A 20,024-nucleotide genomic window follows, 5' to 3' on the forward strand; every position below is an offset into this window, starting at 1 on the left:
CCACATTTTACTTTCCAGACTTACGAAGATTTTTGATCGCTTATGTGAAGCAGCCAGCACAATGCCAGGTGCATAGTATGTGCTTGGTAGATAGCAGCTGTTATGCTCAGTGTTATTGTTAGACAATTCTTGGTGCATTTCATGATTATCACCATAGTTCATTAATTGTCCTACTGGCTTACACTTCCAGTATTATGTCAGTTGATGTTTTGAAATGGCATTCTTAAACAGCTCTTTGTTCTAATTCCATTCCGATAAATGGAATGATCCATTTATCATTCAAAAAGATCTTTTGCTTCTTCTTTCTGATTCTTTTTTTCCATCTGATTTACCTTTTGCATGGCTAGGGTGATCTGACTCTCATTCTTATAGTATTATGTCACCAATAGCTGTTCAAAATTATCATCTCTGGGTTAAAGTCATAATTTAAAAAATTTTAATTTTACGGGTAAGACCTCTGCCAGTTCCACTATAACAAATTCAGCTTTGAATGACTAAACTACCTTCTTATGTTTCTATACAATATCACTAATGTGTTTCAAAATCAGTGTTGGTAGTATGAATATTCTGTTGATATTTTAATTGAATTTTTTATTGAGATAGTTATATATTTAATTGCTGTTTAACAAAAAATACAGATAGGTCTCATGTATCCTTTACCCACTTTCCTGAAGTGGTAATATTTTACAAACCTACAGTATAATATCACAATCAGGATATTGACATTTCTAAAATCCATGGATTTTATTCAGAATTCCATAATTTTACTTGTACTAGTTTGTGGGGGGAGGTGTGTTTTAAGTTCTATACAGTTTTATCACAGGTTCATGTATCCACCACCAAATTCAAGATACTGAACAGCTCCATCACCACAAAATTCTCTCATGTTGCCCTTTACTACCATCTCCTCATTGCCTTCTACTATATTCTGTTTTTTAAAATTTTATTAAATATAATTTATTGTCAAATTGGTTTCCATACAACACCTAGTGCTCATCCTAACAGGTGCCCTCCTCAGTACCCATCACCCCCCCCCCCCCCCCCACCCTCCATCAACCCTCAGTTTGTTCTCAGTTTTTAGGAGTCTCTTATGTTTTGGCTCCCTCCCTCTCTAACCTTTTTTTTTTTCCTTCCCCTCCCCCATAGACTTCTGTCAAGTTTCTCAGGATCCACATAAGAGTGAACACATATGGTATCTGTCTTTCTCTGTATGACTTATTTCACTTAGCATAACACTCTCCAGTTCCATCTATGTTGGTACAAAAGGCCAGATTTCATTCTTTCTCATTGCCACGTAGTATTCCATTGTGTATATAAACCACAATTTCTTTATCCATTCATCAGTTGAAGGACATTTGGGCTCTTTCCATAATTTGGCTGTTGTTGAGAGTGCTGCTATAAACATTGGGGTACATGTGCCCCTATGCATCAGCACTCCTGTATCCCTTACCATATTCTGTTGACCTTGAAAGGACAAATCAGATATTTTTTTCAGTTAGAGGAAAGAATAGCTTACTACTATTGATAAAATAGTTTTTTTTTGAAATGTTCATGGTTATGTGAAAATTAGAAGCAATTTGAGGGGAGAGTCAGTAGTAGCAGTAGGGTATTAGAACACTGGGCTTTGAGTGCAAAGATTCCAGTTCTGTGGCTTTTGGCAGTTTCCTGACCCTTTCAGATCTTCACTTTCTTTCCATAAAGTGGAGTAAATACCATGTTGTTACAAAGAGTCTTTTTGGTAATACACGTGGAAATGCTTGGTAAATTGTTCTATAAATCTTGCCGGCCAGTTTCCTTTGTGCTGGAGCCATTCTGTGACTCCTGAGTGAGTAGGCACTAATGCTGCTCTTTCTGTTCCACACTTCTTTTCTTCCTTAAGTATGCTTTTCATTTTGGTTTGTTTTTCATTTTCTTTCTTTTTTTCCTCCTCTTCCTTCATGTCTCTTTGGTGACTTAATCTGTCTCACTCTTAGGCCATACCTGCTGTGCTTGGGGCTAAAGATAAACTGCCTCTTGTCTTTAATGATACTGATTTTGTGGACACAATGGTAGAGGGGTGTTTAAAAGAATTTGATGAGGATGCTTGATTTAATACTTTCCCTGTTTTCTATATAGCGAGACTTCCTTTGTCTTTTGTATGTTTAAAGTGCTGGGCTTTTTTCGTTTTGTTTTGTTTGTTGTTGTTGTTATTTGTTTGTTTTTGCTTAGTCTTAAGGTTGGGTTTTTTTTTCCATGATTTGTAATATTGTAGACAAAATGATCAAAACCATGGGTTTTTGCTTGAATCTATAGTTTTAATTCATTTTAGATTAGATTAATTCATTTAATTATTTTTAGATTAAAAAAGAGAATGAACAAGCTTTTGAAAGATGAATACTATAAGGAATTTGACTTAGTTTTAATGTAACTTACTACTCAATTTTATTATATATTCACATTAAATTATAGTGAGAAGTTGATTGTTCTCTATTTTAACTCCCTTCAGTTAACTTTTAATCATGTAGTTAATACATGAGTATAATTTCCTGAAGAGAAGGATAAGATAATACATAGTGCTAAATTCTTTATCATGGCCCTTTATCATCTTCTCAAAAATGTAATCACTTTTATGTTTTCGTGTCTTTCTAGACCTTTCTTTTTTTTTTTACATTCAGAAATGAAGTACTGTTTTGTGAGGCTAAAATAATCCATAAATAACATCATGCTGTATGTATACTTCTCTTTTCTCTTTTTCTTTTAACAGTATGTATTAGAACTCTTTCCATATTGATGTATAGATCTACTTCTCTATGTGTTATGTAGTATGTAGATATTCTGTAGTAGGGACAAACTACAGTTTATTAAAGAAGAGATCTTAATAGTAGTTTTTTTTTTTTTTAACATTTTTTATTTTATTTTTGAGACAGGGAGAGACAGAGCATGAATAGGGGAGGGGCAGAGAGAGAAGGAGACACAGAATCTGAAACAGGCTCCAGGCTCGGAGCTGTCAGCACAGAGCCCGACGCGGAGCTTGAACTCGCGGACCGCGAGATCATGACCTGAGCCGAAGTCGGACGTCTAACCGACTGAGCCACCCAGGCGCCCCTCTTAATAGTAGTTTTAATGTTGAGCCTAACAGTGAGAAAAAGTACGTTTTAGACAAGTCTACTGTGACCAAACAGGGATATAACATAATTCACTATCACATACCTTCCATACCTAGTGTGGATTTTTCTTATCTTTATACTTTGCCTGGATAGGGGGCATGATTTAATTGGCAGATTAGCCAAACCCATGAAATAATGAGCCATGTTAGAATGTGATCTTACTTTCCATAGCATGACTGTCAGTAGATTTTTAGAGAGTTTTCCTGGAGTGCCTGGGTGGTTCAGTCAGTTGAACATCCAACTTCAGCTCAGGTCATGATCACTCAGTTGGTGAGTTCAAGCCCTACATCAGGCTCGCTGCTGTCATCCTGTCAGCACAGAGCTCGCTTTGGATCCTCTGCCCCTCCCCTGCTTGCAGTCTCTCTCTCTCTGAAAATAAATAAATAAAAATAAATTAAAAAGAAATTTTCCTAATACGGCAGTTTAAAATTAGATCTGTTGCCTATATAGAATCCTAGTTTTCTCATGTGCAAGGAGCATTTAATTTTTTTGTTAGTCCTTTTGTGGATCTTAGTGCCACTTTAGTTTGATCAGGGTCAGTAAGAGAAGCACTCTGAGCCGTCCAGTTAAAGATATACATTTTATTCCATTTGTCATCATGTATTTGGAAGATGCTGTATTGTCAGCATTTAATGAATGGTGATCACTGGCTCATGTGAAAATAGAAGCAGAAGCCAGTGTCCTCCTAAAACTAGTGTGTAAACTCTCTGAAGGCAGGAACTATTTTTTTTTTTTGCATTATTCATACCACTATATTTTTAGGATGATACATTTCTTGCCACTTTATAGATGCTTGATAAATATTTGCTCTGTGAAGGAATTCTTTATTGACACTAAGATAATTGCTGAAACTGTGTTTTTGATAAGGGAAGCACTACAAAGAACAGACTGGTAGATAATTCTTTGAGTTCAGGCTCATGAATCATTGGGATGGTTTATTCTAAAATCCCCAAAAGCCACTAAAGGAAACTCTCTCTGTCTTCCTAAATAATTTAGTTGGAAGATTCAGGTAAACTGTCCCAACTTAGAAGGTTTTATAGCTGTAAATTCCTGACTGAGAAAATATTTTCTCCTCTTCTTGCTCCCCCTCCTCCTCCTCCTCCTCCTCCTCCTTCTTCTTCTTCTTCTTCCTCTTCTTCCTCCTCCTCCTCCTCTTCTTCTTCTTCTTCTTCTTCTTCTTCTTCTTCTTCTTCTTCTTCTTCTTCTTCTTTGTGAGTATGTGTGTGCCAAAGTAAATTTGAAAGAATTATCATTGAACTATCTCTGTGCAGGTACGACATTGTTGAGATTGAATCCTATCATATTCTAAGTGGCATAAGAATTAATTGGGCCTTTAAGTATTAATGTAGGTCCAGAAACATGAGAAGTTTGATTCTCTTCATGTCCTATTTATATAATTGTTGAGTTCTTCCTCTTGGAAGGCATTTTTTTTCACATCCTTTGAGCAGCTAGGATAGGATATAGAAACATAGAACTAGAGGAAGTTTGGGGGTCTTATGGGTACTAGGTGGTCTAGGAACTGCTGTAGTTTCTAATAAAATTCTTAGGACAAACTGAAAGTGAAGACTGAGGTCCTTCAATGATTGAGTATTGAGTTGGCTGTAATATGAGTTAGTTTGTATAGTATATCCATTTATGTAAACAGTCAGTTTATCAGTTACAAAAGTAGGTAAGGCCAGGGCACACAGTATAAGATCTGTACCTTTGGTGTTTAGCAGAAAGTCCAGGTACCACTAGCTTGCACAGTGAGCCTGTGAAGTAGGCCTCTGATCTTTAACCTGAGGTTTAGGTGACTTATTATGGTCCACAAGCGTCTATAAGAGAAAGCCACTGCTTCTAAGGGTGTAGGAAGACATCAAGAATTGTTTCCTTTAAATACATGCTGATAAATGCTCTAGGGTTTCAAGTGGCATATCTGATGTATCCTTGTGAAATGATTAAGAACTCTATGTCTAGAATTAGCTTGTTTTATGTTTCAGTTTTGTCTCTGTGACTCTAGGTCAATTACTTGAACAGACAAAGAGGAAACAAAACCATTCCTAAGCCTCAGTTTTCCCACCTGTAGAATTCTGGCTCTTTCATGGGGTTGTTATGAGGACTGAAATGTGTAAACATATAAATTGCTTAGAGTAGTGCATGGTACAGAATAAGCTGTTAACAAATGTTAACTACAACTCTAGGGAACTGTTCTTCATTTTTATTTTTCTAATAAGTTATGCCATCTCAAAAATGGCACTATTCATTTTTCAGACAAAAGAGGTTATAATAATACCTCGTCTTTCTGAAACTCTGCTATCTGGCAACTTCATAAATCTAGACCTGAGGTAGGAATCAGGAAGATCCTGTGTCCTCAGGGGCATCCTCACACTTCTTTAGGTGTTGTTTGGTTCCAGAGAGGATACGAAAAGGGAAGGGGCATCAGGATCATGAAGCCAAGTAGCTGTCTTTCCTGAATGCCTGGTTTCACCTGATGTATTCCTAGAAGTAAAATAAAAAAATATTTCACACACACACACACACACACACACACACACACACACACACACACACCTGCACGTGTACTTACACTTATGTATTGCTTTGTAGAAATGTTGTATCAAATTATAGTTCCACAAGCAGTATATGAAAATGTCTGTTTTCTAGGTATTATTGTTTGATTTTTATCATTTTTAACTGAAAAGAGAATTTGATTATTGTTTATCTTTCTTTGCTAACTAGTGAGGTTGAATATTTTTAAAACGTTAATTGGCCACTTGTATTTGTTTTCTAGTGATTTACATATGTAAGTTTTCTGTTCAATAGTCTATCAGGTAGTTCAGCTTTTTCCATGTTATTTTGTGTATATTAGAAGTGGCAATCTTTTATCATACTTTTGTCATGCATAAAAAATACATGTATATGGGTTGTAATCTCTCCACATATAAAAAAAGTTTTACCAATTTGTCATTTGTCTTTTATTTTCATTTATAATGTTTTTTTGACATATAAAATTTAAGAAGTATTTACATAGTAAAATTTATTCATCTTTTTCCTTTAGGTTTCTATGCCTAGCAAAGCCTTTCCCATGCCAAGACTACATGAATATCAACATATAATTTATTGTAGCATTTTTATGCTATCAATCTTTATATATACTTGTAAAATCCATCTGGAATTTATTATACAATTTAGTGGGAATCTAATCTCCCTGCCAAAAATGGTGAGCGAGTTGTCTCAGCCCGTTTATTACATAATCCATTCTTCCCCTGCTGAGCTAAAGTACTACCTGTATCATTTATTGATTTTGCTGTATAGCAAACCACCCTAAACCTTAGTGACTTAAAACAACAGTAATTCATTGTTGTTCATTTGGGCAGTTCTGTTGATCTGCCCTATGCTTGATTGTTCTTGACTGGGCTCAGTCATGTGTCCATCAGATGGTGGCTCAGCTGGAGACTGGATGGTCCGGGATGTACTTACTCACACATTTGGCAGTTCGCTCACAGTTTGATGGGATCATTGTGCCACATGTCTCTTCTGGCCTAGCAGGCTGTCCTGGGTTTATTCACATTGTGGCTACAGGTCCCAGTGTACAAGCACTCTTCAAGTCTGTGCCTGTGCCATGCCTCTACTAATTCCCTATAGGTTTTGTCCAACCCAGATCAAAGAGGTAAGGAAGTAGACTCTCCCTCCTTACTGGATGAGTAGAGAATTGTGGGAATTTTTATAATCTATCCTACTTTTTTTCTTTCTAACATATACTAAATTAGCAAAATGTTTTTGAAGACAGTTATTTTTCTTTCCATAACCCTTGGACTTAGGTTTTCTATACTTTTGACTTCCAAATCTAAATTTTTATTGTCATTATGGTATTATTTATTCATAATCAATTTTGGTCTATGAACTCTAAAGATAATGTATAATTAATTAGGTTGTCAAGAGTTGTTAAAAGCAAACAGAGCATCTGTGTTGTTTATAGGTTTGGGAGACTGCCTGAATACTTGCCTGTATGCTTAGTTATGGTCCGTTGTTTGGGGGTGGAATCCACCTGTCCAGGGTGGGTTTTGTGGGCATGCAGCCTGCACAGTCACACATGACCCTTGTTCGGTTTAAAGCTCTGTGGTCACCATCTTGAAATTAATTCTTAATGCTTTTTGAAAAAGAGACCCTCTATTTTCCTTTTGCTTTGGGCCCCTCAAGTAATGTATATGGTCCTGGCCCTATTAGAATACTAATTTCTGATGAGTAGAGTAAGACAACTGGGAGTTCAAATATAGAACAGAGTTCAAAGAGAAAACAGCTTTATGACCACTACTCCAAAGCCAACTGTAAGTTTCCCTGAAGTTGAAGAAAAAGGAATACAGCTCAAGGGTTTCTTTCTGGGAAAGGCATCTTGGTTAACTGATGATGAATGATAAGGCTTTTCTGAGTATCATTTGGCAATTAGTTGTCTCTGGGCATGTTGTGAGTACCAACCTCTTTTTAGACTTCTAGCAGTTACTGGCTCCAAGATGTGCCATCAATGAGTTTTGGTGCACAAAGGGGTCGGCCAAACCCCTTTTCTCCTCTTTTCAACTGGAAGTCATTTCCTTATCTTGTATTTTTGATTGGATAGGAACCCCACAACCTACATCTCCACATTAACATTTTACTCTTACCTTTCCTACATAGTATCTACCTTCCATCATATTGCACTCCATTGAGGGCATCTACCTGGCATTCTTTCTTGAGGTCAGCCTATGGCTGAAGCAAGGAGAGGAGACTGGGGCTGTCACTCTGAGAAGAGCATCTTGTGATCCTTACATCCTCCAGTGAGTGAGGACTTTCCAGTTGCCCACTAAAATTTCAATAATTTATTCTAGAATTTGGAAAAAAATGTCTTGCTTTTTGAAAAAGATGTCTCTTTTTCTTCTGGCTCTAACGGTACAGTGTTGAAAGATAGTAACCATGCCATGAATCTCTTTTTGTGAGCTGTTAGAAATAGATTTCCTCAGTTGTACAATCAGAATACTGCCTGTCAATCTGAATATATTTTTGGAGAACCTAAGAAAAGAAGTAAGGGAGGGAAGGGGAATTCATGTTTACTGAGAATCTGTTGAGACTGAGGTAAATTTCATTTATTACTTCATTTAATAATCACAGTCATATTGTGAAGGTGGCATTATTGTTTCCAAGAAGGGATCCCAAGTTATGGATAAAGAGCTTGAGACTCCAAGCAGGATTAAGCAACTTGCTCAGTGTTACACAGATATTAAGCCATCTATGCCAAAGTCCATGCTCTAGTATGTCATGTGACATGTTTAATCATTTCCATGTGGGACGTAGACATCCTAGATTTTTTTTTGCAAAACCACAGTGAGATCGAAGAAAAAGGAGATTCATGCAAATTATTTGCACATATTCATATTATATATCAGTGTATATTCACGATCATCCAATATCCATTGGGTATACACCTATCAGAAAGGGAGCAAAGTCTTCTGGATAGTTCCCCAAAGTATGTATTGCATTTGAAACTTCAGTATCAGAGGAAGAGGTAGCTTTGTTAATTTATTAACTTATACTGAAATTAGATTTCTTTGCTATCAAATTCTAATGATTATTGCCTTTTGCAGAAAACCTTTGGAAAGTAAGTTCTCTTTCATGTTATAAAAATTTCATGTACATTTGTTAGTCAAAGCAGGACTGATTGGTTGAATTGAAATCGAGGAGATTTAGACTTGCCCTACAGTTTGGCTTGTGTTTTGTTGCTTTTATGTGTACTGGTTTTCTCCCCCTCCCACTTGAACACTAACCCTCTGTTGTAGCAGAGGAAAAATGTTTACTAATCTAAAAGTTTGTGTCAGATGACATATGTGTGATGTAATGACTGATAGTCATTAGTGTTCTAGAAAGGCACTTGGCTGATTTTTCTCTTCTGCAAAACAGAGGTTGTATTAGGCATAATTTTAAACAGAGATCCTGTGGTTTGGAGTTTGCTATTTGTTACTTTTTCTGTACTTAAGACTTCCTTCCACTTTGTTTATTTGTATGGTATTGATGTTAAAAATCATTTTAAGTCACGCAGAAGTCTAAGAGTTTTTTGGTCCATGACTTTTTAAATGAGTGTGATTTTGGCTGATAACACAAAGGAGTATGTGATAAAACGTTCAGGCTTAGTTTCCTCCTTGCCACTGGCAAGTAAAAACAATACACTGATAGATTGAGAAGGAGGTATCAGGGATATGGTGATGTTGCTGCATTTGTTTTTTTTTTCTAACTACTTAAGAGCTGAGAAGAAGTTCGTTCTCTTATGAAGGAGATAGAGTAAACAAGTGAGAAAGGGACACAGAAATTTATAGCCATATGTTTGGGGGTAAATGGAAGTGGTAAGTTAAAAAATGGACTTTGTATGTTTTTACCCCATAATGCTACTGTTGGCTATTTACCTAAGAAAATAGTTCACGAAGGAAAAAAATATATCCTACAGGTTGGTCATTTGTGCCATTAATCACTATAAGCCAGCTTTTCATGGCTAGAAAATTATTGGGTTTATTTTAGTGCTACCATTTGATATGATCTCATTTCATATCATTATTTCATTTCATTATGTAAAAAACTAGAATAATAGAAACATTTCAAATAATTGAAAAAAGCAGATTAGTATGTAGTAACCTTCAAATAATGAAATAGATGTATCTATAGTAGGTGAGTGTGCAAAGATTTAGAAGGAATAAAAAATATTGAAAATGATGTGCATTTGTTTTAGATGATTTTAAATTCTTAAGCAATTTTCCTTAATATTATGATGACAATTTGATAAGCATGAAAATAATTTTTCACAATATGTGAATGTTCTTAATACTATTGAACTATATACCTAAAAAAGGATGATACATTTTATGTACATTCCTTGTATTTTACCACAATTTTTAAAAATAATAGCTTTTTAAAAAATTAGATGTGATCACAAACTCCTGGTCTTCAACGGTATTTTTCTGAAGGAAATATTTTCTCTCTCCCCTATATACCCTATATACTTATTTCCCTATTCTCTGAATGCTTAGAACTTCAGATTATTGTTCCATACATGAGTTAGTTTATTTCTATTCAGTCAAAAGGGAGCAATTAGATAACTGAATGGTATGCTTGAATGAATATATGAGTAAGGATGAGGAGTGTCTTATTCTGACTCTGCCCTCACTAGCCCCTCAGTGAAAGTAGTGAAGTGTACAAAGCTCTTCTAAAACTATGTAAATTTTTCTTAATCTAGGTCAGAGTGCAATCTAGAATGTAATCTTCGAAGTGTGTTTGTTATAAGTTTATCACTGATGTATTCAGTATATGTGTGTGGCTGTAAGATCTACTCCGACAAAAATGTAATTCAAGTCACCAATACAAGCCATGTATGTAATTTTAAGTTTTCTTGTAGCCACATTTAAAAAAGTCCGATGAAACAAGTGAAATTAATCTTTTTTAAAAAATTTAAAAAAAGTATTTATTTTTGAGAGAGAGAGAGAGAGAGAGAGAGAGAGAGAAAGATCAGAGAGAAGGGGAGACACAGAATCCAAAGCAGGTTCCAATCTCTGAGCTGTCAGCACAGAGCCCGAAGCCGGGCTCAAACTCACGAACTCATGACCTGAGCTAAAGTCGACACTTAACCGACTGAGCCCCCCAGGTGCCCCTACAAGTGAAATTAATCTTGATAATGTGTTTTATTTAACCCTATATATCTAAAATATTATTTCAACATGTAGTCAAACCAAATTATTGAGATATTTTGTATTTTTTTCATAGTAAATCTTCAGTGCACGATTTATTTGGAGCACATTTCAAGCTCTGAATAGCCATATGTAGTCAGTGGCTACCTCAGGAGACATTACAATTCTAGCTAGTTAATTGTCAACTCATTATTTTATGTTGTTTCTTATAATGTCTCTTTTGTTATGTTTTCTCTTTCATTTAATCCTTTTAAATTCTAGTTCATGATAAGACTATTATTAATGCAATTGTTTTCACTCACTAGATGTGAATATCAGTAGTGGGAAGTACTCTTAGATGGTTAGGGGACTATCAGGAACATTTGTTCACATAAACCATGCCTTCAGGCATTGTTGAAAAAAAAAGCATCAAATTTTGTGTGCAGAGACTTGGGTCCTAGTTTCAGCTCTTTCTGGTTCTTTGATTTGGGGCCGGCCACTTGGCTCCTCCCCTTTCATCTTTCGATCCCTGAGAACCTGTCTGAGCAGCATCCAGCATGGTGCTTATCTTCTAGTAAAATTTTTAATAAATATTTATTGTATTTGCATAATGGTTAGGGCATCAGTTCAGAATTTTGGAAACAAATGGGCCTTCACAGTCGTTTAGTGCCAGCCTAGGGTGTGTTTTGGCCAGTCAGCATTTGTTTGGTGGACGCTAATGATAGTGATCTAAGTAACACAACTTTTTGAAACTGAATTAGTTTTCAAACAAGATATATAGGTGCAGAGTAGTATTATGACATTGGATTTATGCTTCCCTGGATTTACGTATATAACACTAATTGACATTAATGGGGGTTGTACATAAATCAAGGGGAAAACAGACCTATTAGTATATGAAAACATTCTACTTTTAATATCCATCTGGTATGCTTTACTTCTCTGGGGGATATGTGTTTTTTATAAACCGAGTGCATACTCCTTTATCTGCATGTTCTTTAATCAGCATTTGTGCTTTCTGCTTGCTAGTGTTAGTTTGAATACCTACTTAGACTGCAATTTCAATATTAATATTTTATTTTGGCAAATTTTTCAGATTCAGAAAGTTGATCACCTGTCTGATATATAATAGTCTGAACCAACAGTAATCAGGGGTACTTTTGCTAAAATTTCTATTTGTTGTTTGATCTTAAAAAAAAATTAGTCCTTTGAGATACACTCAGAAACAAGATATTTCTAATATTACAATAAAACTATTAATGAACCCACTACAAGGAAATGAAATCTTATCTTTTTGTGTCAGTGATGAGAGAGGAATATATAACTGGCCTCTAATTATCTGTAATTTTATGAGTTTTCTTTCATTTATGTTATCTATCTTCCTGTTGCATCCCATCTAGCACAATTATTCCTTTTGTATTAGTTTTCTGTAAATGGAGTTCTGAATGGTTTGAATTGTGAATTAACAATAATCATCATCCTCACATCCCTCCTCTTTACTTTCCTTCTCTTCCCCCACTTTCTCTCTTTTTTTCAGTAAAGGAAAAAAAGCCAGAGAGATTATTTTTTATTACTTAACAAAAGGAAAAGATATATGGTCTTTATAGGATTATCTATGAACAGTTAAGTAGTTATATCAGTACTGATATGTCTTTCCCTGTATATTAATATACAGAAGGCTAATAGTGCCCTCAGGGTTGTTTGAAAGTACCAAAAATAACCAAAGATAAATTGAGGTGATATATATTTAAAAAGATATTTAAATTTTTTAAAAGTTTATTTACTTATTTTGAGAGAGAGAGAGAAAGAGAGAGGGAACAAGAGTGGGAGGGGCAGAGAGAAGGAAGGAGAGACAGAATCCCAAGCAGGCTATGCACCATCAGCGCAGAGCCTGATGTGGGGCTTGGACTCGTGAACCTTGAGATCATGACCTGAGCCCAGATCGAATCAGAGGCTTAACCGACTGTGCCATCCAGGCACCCCTAAAAAGATACTTTTGTGAGACTTAACTGTATATTCAGGAACAAGGCAGTATTAGGTAAAAGTGATTTAATTTAAAGAAATGAATTTTCAACATTGGACTTTATGTTTTCAAGTTCCAAAAAGGCCTTTAAATACAGAGGGGAGGGGTTCAGTTCTTCTTGGCTGCTGCTTTTTTCATGGCTGCCAGGATGTTGCTCAGCTCCTCTCCCTTCCTCTGGGTACTGTTGTGTGTCCCTGCCCTTTTCTTGAGGAACTTGAGGGTGAGCTTGACCTTAGAGACCTTGGGCAGCTCTGTGGTTCGGACACTAAGTCCTATGGGGCGAAGCTGCACACCTCTCTGATCATGTCCTGCATGTACTTGATGTGCTTGGTGAGGTGCCCATGGTGGTGGCTGTGCCTCAGCTTGTTCTTGTTCTTGGTCACCTTGTGGCCCTTTTTGAGGCCCATGGTGTTAGGGTAGCACAGAGCAATGGCTGCTGCTCCTCTGTGGCTTCCTTGGCAGAAGGAACATTAGACTTTAAATGGATTCAAATATATTGTCACTGTACCTGGGAATCATTAGTAGAATGTTGTACAGTAAAATCAGCAGATATTTATCTTCACTATTTTCCCTGATGGACCACCCTATATTATTATTATTTTTAAGTTTCCTTTTATATGATATCTAAATCTCTTATAGCAAGATATTAGATTCAGGGAAATCCAACCACCCCTCCCATCCAAATACTGATTCTCTGCCTCCTTCTCCCCCTATGTATTATTGGCTTCTATCCAGCACTTAATATGCTTGGTCAGTTGATTCCCCAGTTAGAATGATGGCCTCAGAGGCCATTCTTAGAGATGTTTTATTTTTCCCATGAAAGTGATAACTTTTCATGGGCCATCTCCCTCTGTCTTTTATCCCACCTTTGTGATTCAAGGTAAAGGTATGTAAGAGAATCAGCTCTTGCTAGTGAGGCCATGGACTCAAGAAAGCTATAGGTCCTGTTCTTTATGATCTAATGTATCAACTTCTTATCTGACACATTACATAAAATGAATCTTCCAAATGTAATTATCTGTATTTTTTATTTTGTTTTTGTCCTATCCCATTCTGAGACCTTCAGAGTGTCTCCTTTGTCTATCTGGTTGAGACTTCTCACTCTGGCATTCAAAGATCTCTGAAGAGTTGAAACCAGGTCCTTCTAATCTTAACTTCCACTTCTGAAAAATATTCATGCCAGTCAAGTTAACCTATTTTCTTAACAAAAACACAACACTTTATTGGTGTATAATTTGCATACTGCAGAATTCACCCATTGGAAATGTACCATATAATGAATTTTAATGTGTTTATAGAGTTGGGCAAACATTGCTCCAGTCTAGTTTTAGAACATTGCCATTATCCCCCAAAGCTCCCCTGTTCCCACTTACACTTAATCCCCTCATCTACCCCTAACACCAAGAAACTACTAATCTAATTTTTGTCTTTTTACATTGGCCTTTTCTGGATATTTAATATAATTAGAATCATACAATAAGTAGTCTTTTGGATCTGAGTTCTTTTACCTAACATTAAATACTGTTGAGGTTCATCCATGTTGTAGAACATGTCAGGAGTTTGTTCCTTTTTATTGCTGAATAATATTTCATTGTGTGGATACACCACATTTGTTTTTATCAGTTAGTAGATATGTGGATTGTTTTCAGTTTTGACCAATAAATGAATAATGCCGCTATGAACATTTATTGCACATTTTTATGCGGACATATGTTTTATTTTCTCTTGGTAGCTTACTGGGAGTAGAACTGCAGGGTCATATGGTAAATTTATGCTTAACTTCTTATGACATACTTTTTCCTCAGTGTTGTATCATTTTATATTCCCATCAGCAGTGTATGAGGGTTCCTTCCTCTTCTTTGAGATTGGTCCTTCACTTGATCCTTTTGAACTTCCACTAGTTTCTGGAAAAATAACTTATTTGTCATTTATCCTGGGAGTTACATGTTTGATCTCTCCCTCTCTCTGTTCCTTTCCTATAGCCTATAAACATGCTGAAGTTTATCCTGATACAGACCTGCTTCCTGCAACTTTTCTTTGTGTTTCTCTTCTAGATGTAACCCATTTTTTAATTTTCTCCCTTTGCACACTTGTCTCATCAGAACCTGTCTACTTTTTATTTTCTCTATTCTCTCATCTTCCACTTTATTTATCTGTCTACTTTTTAAAATTTTGTTGAAAAACCCATGTAATAACTCTACTAACAAATTTTTTTTTTTTTAACGTTTTATTTATTTTTGAGACAGAGAGAGACAGAGCATGAACGGGGGAGGGGCAGAGAGAGAGGGAGACACAGAATCGGAAGCAGGCTCCAGGCTCTGAGCCATCAGCCCAGAGCCCGACGCGGGGCTCAAACTCACGGACCGCGAGATCGTGACCTGAGCTGAAGTCGGACGCTTAACCGACTGAGCCACCCAGGCGCCCCACAAATTTTTAAGCATACAGTTTAGTTTTGTTGACAGTATGCACCTTGTTATATGGCATATCTATAGAATTTTTTTCATTTTGCATGACTGAAACTCTTGACACACTGCACAGGACCTTCCCATTCTACCCTATCCTGCTTCTACCCTTGGCAACCACCATTCTACTTTCTGCTTCTATGAGTTTGATTACTTTAGATATCTCATATAAGTGGAATCATGTAGTACTTGTCCTTCTGTGATTAGCTTACTTCACTTAGCATAATTTCCTCAAAGTTCATCCATGTTGTTGCAAATGGCAGAATTTCCTTCTTTTTTTATGGCTGAATAATACTACATTGTATATACATATACCACATTTTCTTTATCCATTCTTCTGTTCACAGACATTTAGATTATTTCCACATCTTGGCTATTGTGAATAATGCTGCAATGAATATAGGAATGCAGGTATCTCTTTGAAATCATGATTTAAATTCTTTTGGGTACTTAAAAGTAGGATTACTGGATCATATTGTAGTTTTATTTTAAATCTTTTGAGAAACTTCCATGCTGTTTTCCATAATGACTGTACCATTTGCATCTGACCAAAGTGTACAAGTGTTTAGATTTCTCTACACCTTTTGGTCCTACTTTTAAGTATCCAAAAGAATTTAAACCATGATTTCAAAGAGATACCTGCGCCCTTTCTGTTTTGGTAATGGCACTCCTAATAGGTATTATTATCAGATTGTAGGAGTTCCTTATATATTTTGGATATTAACCCCTTGCTTATATATATATATATATTTTTTTTTTTTTTTTTTCTTTCCTTCCATTCCGTAGGTTGCCTTTTCACTCTGTTGATTATTTCCTTTGCTGTGAAGAAGCTTTTTCATTTGATGTAGTCCCACTTGTCTATTTTTGCTTTTGTTATCTATGCTATTGGTGTTATATCCAGGAAATCATTGCCGAGGTCAATATTACGATAGGGAATACATTGACTCTGTAGATTACTTTGGGTAGTATGGACATTTTAACAATATTAAGCCTTCTAATCCATGAACATGATGTCTTTCCAATTCTTTGTCTTTAATTATCCATCTACTTTTAATGTGGTTTTTGCCTCTACTACTGTCACCTCTGACCTGCTGATTTGTTAAATATTTTTTTTGGTTATAATATTACATGGTCTTTCTACCATGTTTAGCTTTGTTGTCCAATCTTACTTTTTTGAAAACATTCCTGGCTGCCTTAAATGTATAGCCATTCATATAACTCTTTCTTCTTTGCCCTCCTCATTGGCTACCCTTCCTTATCCTACCTTTAAATGTTGATGTGCCATCTGACCTGCTGCTCTTCTCTCTTCACATGCTCTGTCCAGATGAGTTCCATATGATTCATATGTTCCCTTATGGGACATGTTAGTGTTTACTCATGTTTAAAGTCCTATGTTAGACATTGTGAGGGGAGAGGTGATAAAAATTAACCAAGATAGTCTCTACCTATTCTCATAATCAATTAGTATATATTTCAACTAGATTATCCCATCTCATCATATAAAAAATGCTCATAACTCATTTAATTGATTGCACATACCACTGATGGGTCATGAGTCATTGTTTGGGAAGCCTTGAGGATAGAGTAGAAAACAGGTCTGAGGACTGAGCCTGGTGGTCTTCCAACATTTAAAGCCCATTAAGTATTGCTCATCCCTCCAGTGAATGGTCTAGACAAAATACTATTTAAAATTCTTTTGTTGGGGCACCTGGGTGGCTCAGTTGGTTGGGCGTCCAACTTCAGCTCATGTCATGATCACACGGCTTGTGAGTTTGAGCCCCACATTCGGCTCTGTGCTGACAGCTCATAGCCTGGAGCCTGCTTCAGATTCTGGTTTCTGTGTCTCCCTCTTTCCGCCCCTCCCCTGCTCACACTCTGTCTCTCAAAAATGAATGAACATTAAAAAAAAAATTTAAATTCTTTTGTCTACCTTAAAAAATACATATAATCTGACTTCTTTCTTTCTGTTTGATTTTGGGATGCTATTTTCTGTTTTTTTCTTTTCCTGATTTGTAATATCTACACTCATTCCTAATTTGCTGGTTCTAGAGGTTTAGCAAACAGGTTACCAAAGTTTTTTTGGTATATATATTAATAAAAGTGAGTGCTAAGCAGAGGCCTAAACTTCTTGTTAGTGCTTTATGTGAATTTGTTGTAGGACATGGGCTTTTAGACATGGACTCTATTTTGGGAGGTCAGGCATATTTTTCTCTTACTCTGTCTACTATCCCCTCATACTTTTTAAAAATATATTTTATTTGTTTTAAGTTATCTCTACACCCAACGTGAGTCTCAAACTTACAACGTTGAGATCGAGTCATATGCTGTACTGACTGAGCCAGCCAGGTGCCCCCTCCCTCTATAATTCTTATTATTGTTTTCGATGGATGACATTACTAGAGAATTGAGATCTAGATAGCTAACATTTTACTGAATGTACACACCTTCACACACATCTGTATACATACACACATTCTTTTAGCTTGTTGCAAAGTTTTCACACAGAAAATAAACTGAAAGCAATTTCAGTGATACTTCGCTACTATCATAATGACATTTTTTGCTGGTTCTGAATAAATAAATATCGTTTGCTCTAAAATTCTAGTCAGAAAAAATTTTATGCTGTGTTTAATAACATAGCATTAATATAAAATTTGATACTTGATTTAGTTGACATGGGATGAAATAAGTTATAACAACCTAGAGCCACATGTATATATTCTATATTAACCAAGTTGCCCACTCTTGAGAATTTCTTCTTCCATTTATGAATAATTCCTACTGATTGACAATGAATTGAATCTTTTCTCCTTCAAGCCACTATTATTTTGGAAATTTCCTTTGAAATAAGAGAGCCGGGTACATAAATAATCTGGCTCAGAATATCCGAATTGCTTTTAAGCTTCAGGCAAGCTAAAGGCAATATTTGATGATGAAGCTGTTTTTATTTGTACTTTTTGAGTAGAGTGAAGGCATATAGAGAGTGCCTTTGACATTTATACCATTTAGGTAGTTCAAAACATCACATATTTAAAAGAAGACTTGTGTTGGCACATTTTTAATTTAGAAAAGAAGATAAAATTATATAGGAGGTTAAATTTGGGTTGTGCACATGTGGAAGTGAACCACAGAAGAATTAAAAAAAATTTTTTTTTGCCATCTATACCTCTGGTATAATGCAGGCCCTATGTATACATAAGGGAATAATTAAATACAGAAATGGAACCTACTTGTTAGCCAGAAAGTATGCCTGGAACATGTGGATAAGCTTGGATATTTGTCTAATGTTAATTGGAATATTGGTTTTCGGTTGAAGATGCCAAATCTTCAGAAAAGTAATTGGATTTAGCTTCCTATTTAGCAAACTACTTCAAATCCCTGAAGTATCCCACATCCGAAACTAATTTTTCTTGATTGTATCAAGCTTAGTCATGAACAGAACAAGGGTTGACATAGTTTTTTAATATTTAAAATATTTCTTGACAAGGTTTCAACACTGTTGCTTGTCCACAAACCTTGTTAGGTTCGCTAACAACAGATGAAATCTTAAATTGTATGGAATCAGTTTTACAACTTTGCAAAACGGTATTCTTGAAATAGTCCATTATATTCTTTTTTCCTATACATTTAAATTTAAACTCAGATTTTGATCAGATTTCAGGAAACAACACAAAATGGTATCTTTCTTATTACTTTTCATATAAACTTATATGTGTGCTTAATATAACTGCATTAGATTCAGCCTAGGAAATGTATTTTGTGGTGATTCTTACGTCTTGAAAGTGTTATTCAGACTACAAGTGTTTAATGTGGTGTGTCAGAATATTTGAAAATAGTTAAAAAACTTCAGATAGAATAGGATATTTGATCATTGAAATTCAGGAATTAAAAGATTCAATTTAGGAGGTTACTCTATAAAATTTTTATTGAGCAACTAGTATGTATGGGTTTCTTTGTGATTGGAAGATGTATGTAAAGATGTTTATGATAATGGCTGATAACCTTAAGGAACATGACTCTTTTATAGCAATGATAATTATCAAGATAGATACTATCTTTTAGTCTAGTCTTTGCATTGAGGATGATGAATATTTGAAAAGATACAATGGTGCTTAAGTGAAATATGGGCAGATATACAATGTATATTATATATATATAATATGTATGAAGTATATAATTTTTAATTAAAATGTATTATCATTGAAAATCACTTTAATTGCTATGAAGAATAATGAATAAGAGCTATAATAATTCAACAATAGATTATTTTAATGAATTTTTGTACTAGGACCCATCTTGTTAGAAAAAATTTATAGCCATGCTTCATTTGTCTTCCAGGACCTCAAACTTACTTAGCAGATAAGTGCTATACATGTCAGTTGAAGTGGATTTTCCATCTGTTTTTTAGTCTGTTTCCAGGATAAAAGTAACTACCAGACCTAATGTTGTTCACTTGTGCCCCATTGCCTAACACAGAGCCTGGTGTGGTGCATAGTAGGTGCTCAATATATTATTTCTTGAACTCGAGGGTCCTGCCCCAGGGTTAGCTGGCATTTCTTCTGGGAGCTTCTGAAGCATGCATTATGTCTCTGGCAAAAACTTTCTCTGGGAACAGGATATTATTTTGCTAATGAGATACGCACTTTACAACTTGTCTATTTAGACCTGTGTTTATCATTCCCACTCCTGGAGTTGAGTGGTCATTGCAGGTACTGTGGGCAATGCTCTTAATCCT

General features: G+C 35.6%; 1 protein-coding gene and 1 pseudogene across 6 annotated transcripts in view; one reads left to right on the plus strand and one right to left on the minus strand.

Moving 5' to 3' along the window:
- Window positions 1-20,024, plus strand: part of BBS9 (Bardet-Biedl syndrome 9) — a 439,547-nt gene that overhangs the window by 238,387 nt on the left and 181,136 nt on the right. The window lies entirely within an intron of this gene.
- Window positions 12,936-13,285, minus strand: LOC102962987 (annotated as a pseudogene).

The sequence above is a fragment of the Panthera tigris genome, chromosome A2 (genome assembly GCF_018350195.1).
Source record: "Panthera tigris isolate Pti1 chromosome A2, P.tigris_Pti1_mat1.1, whole genome shotgun sequence".
Taxonomy (NCBI): Eukaryota; Metazoa; Chordata; class Mammalia; order Carnivora; family Felidae; genus Panthera; species Panthera tigris.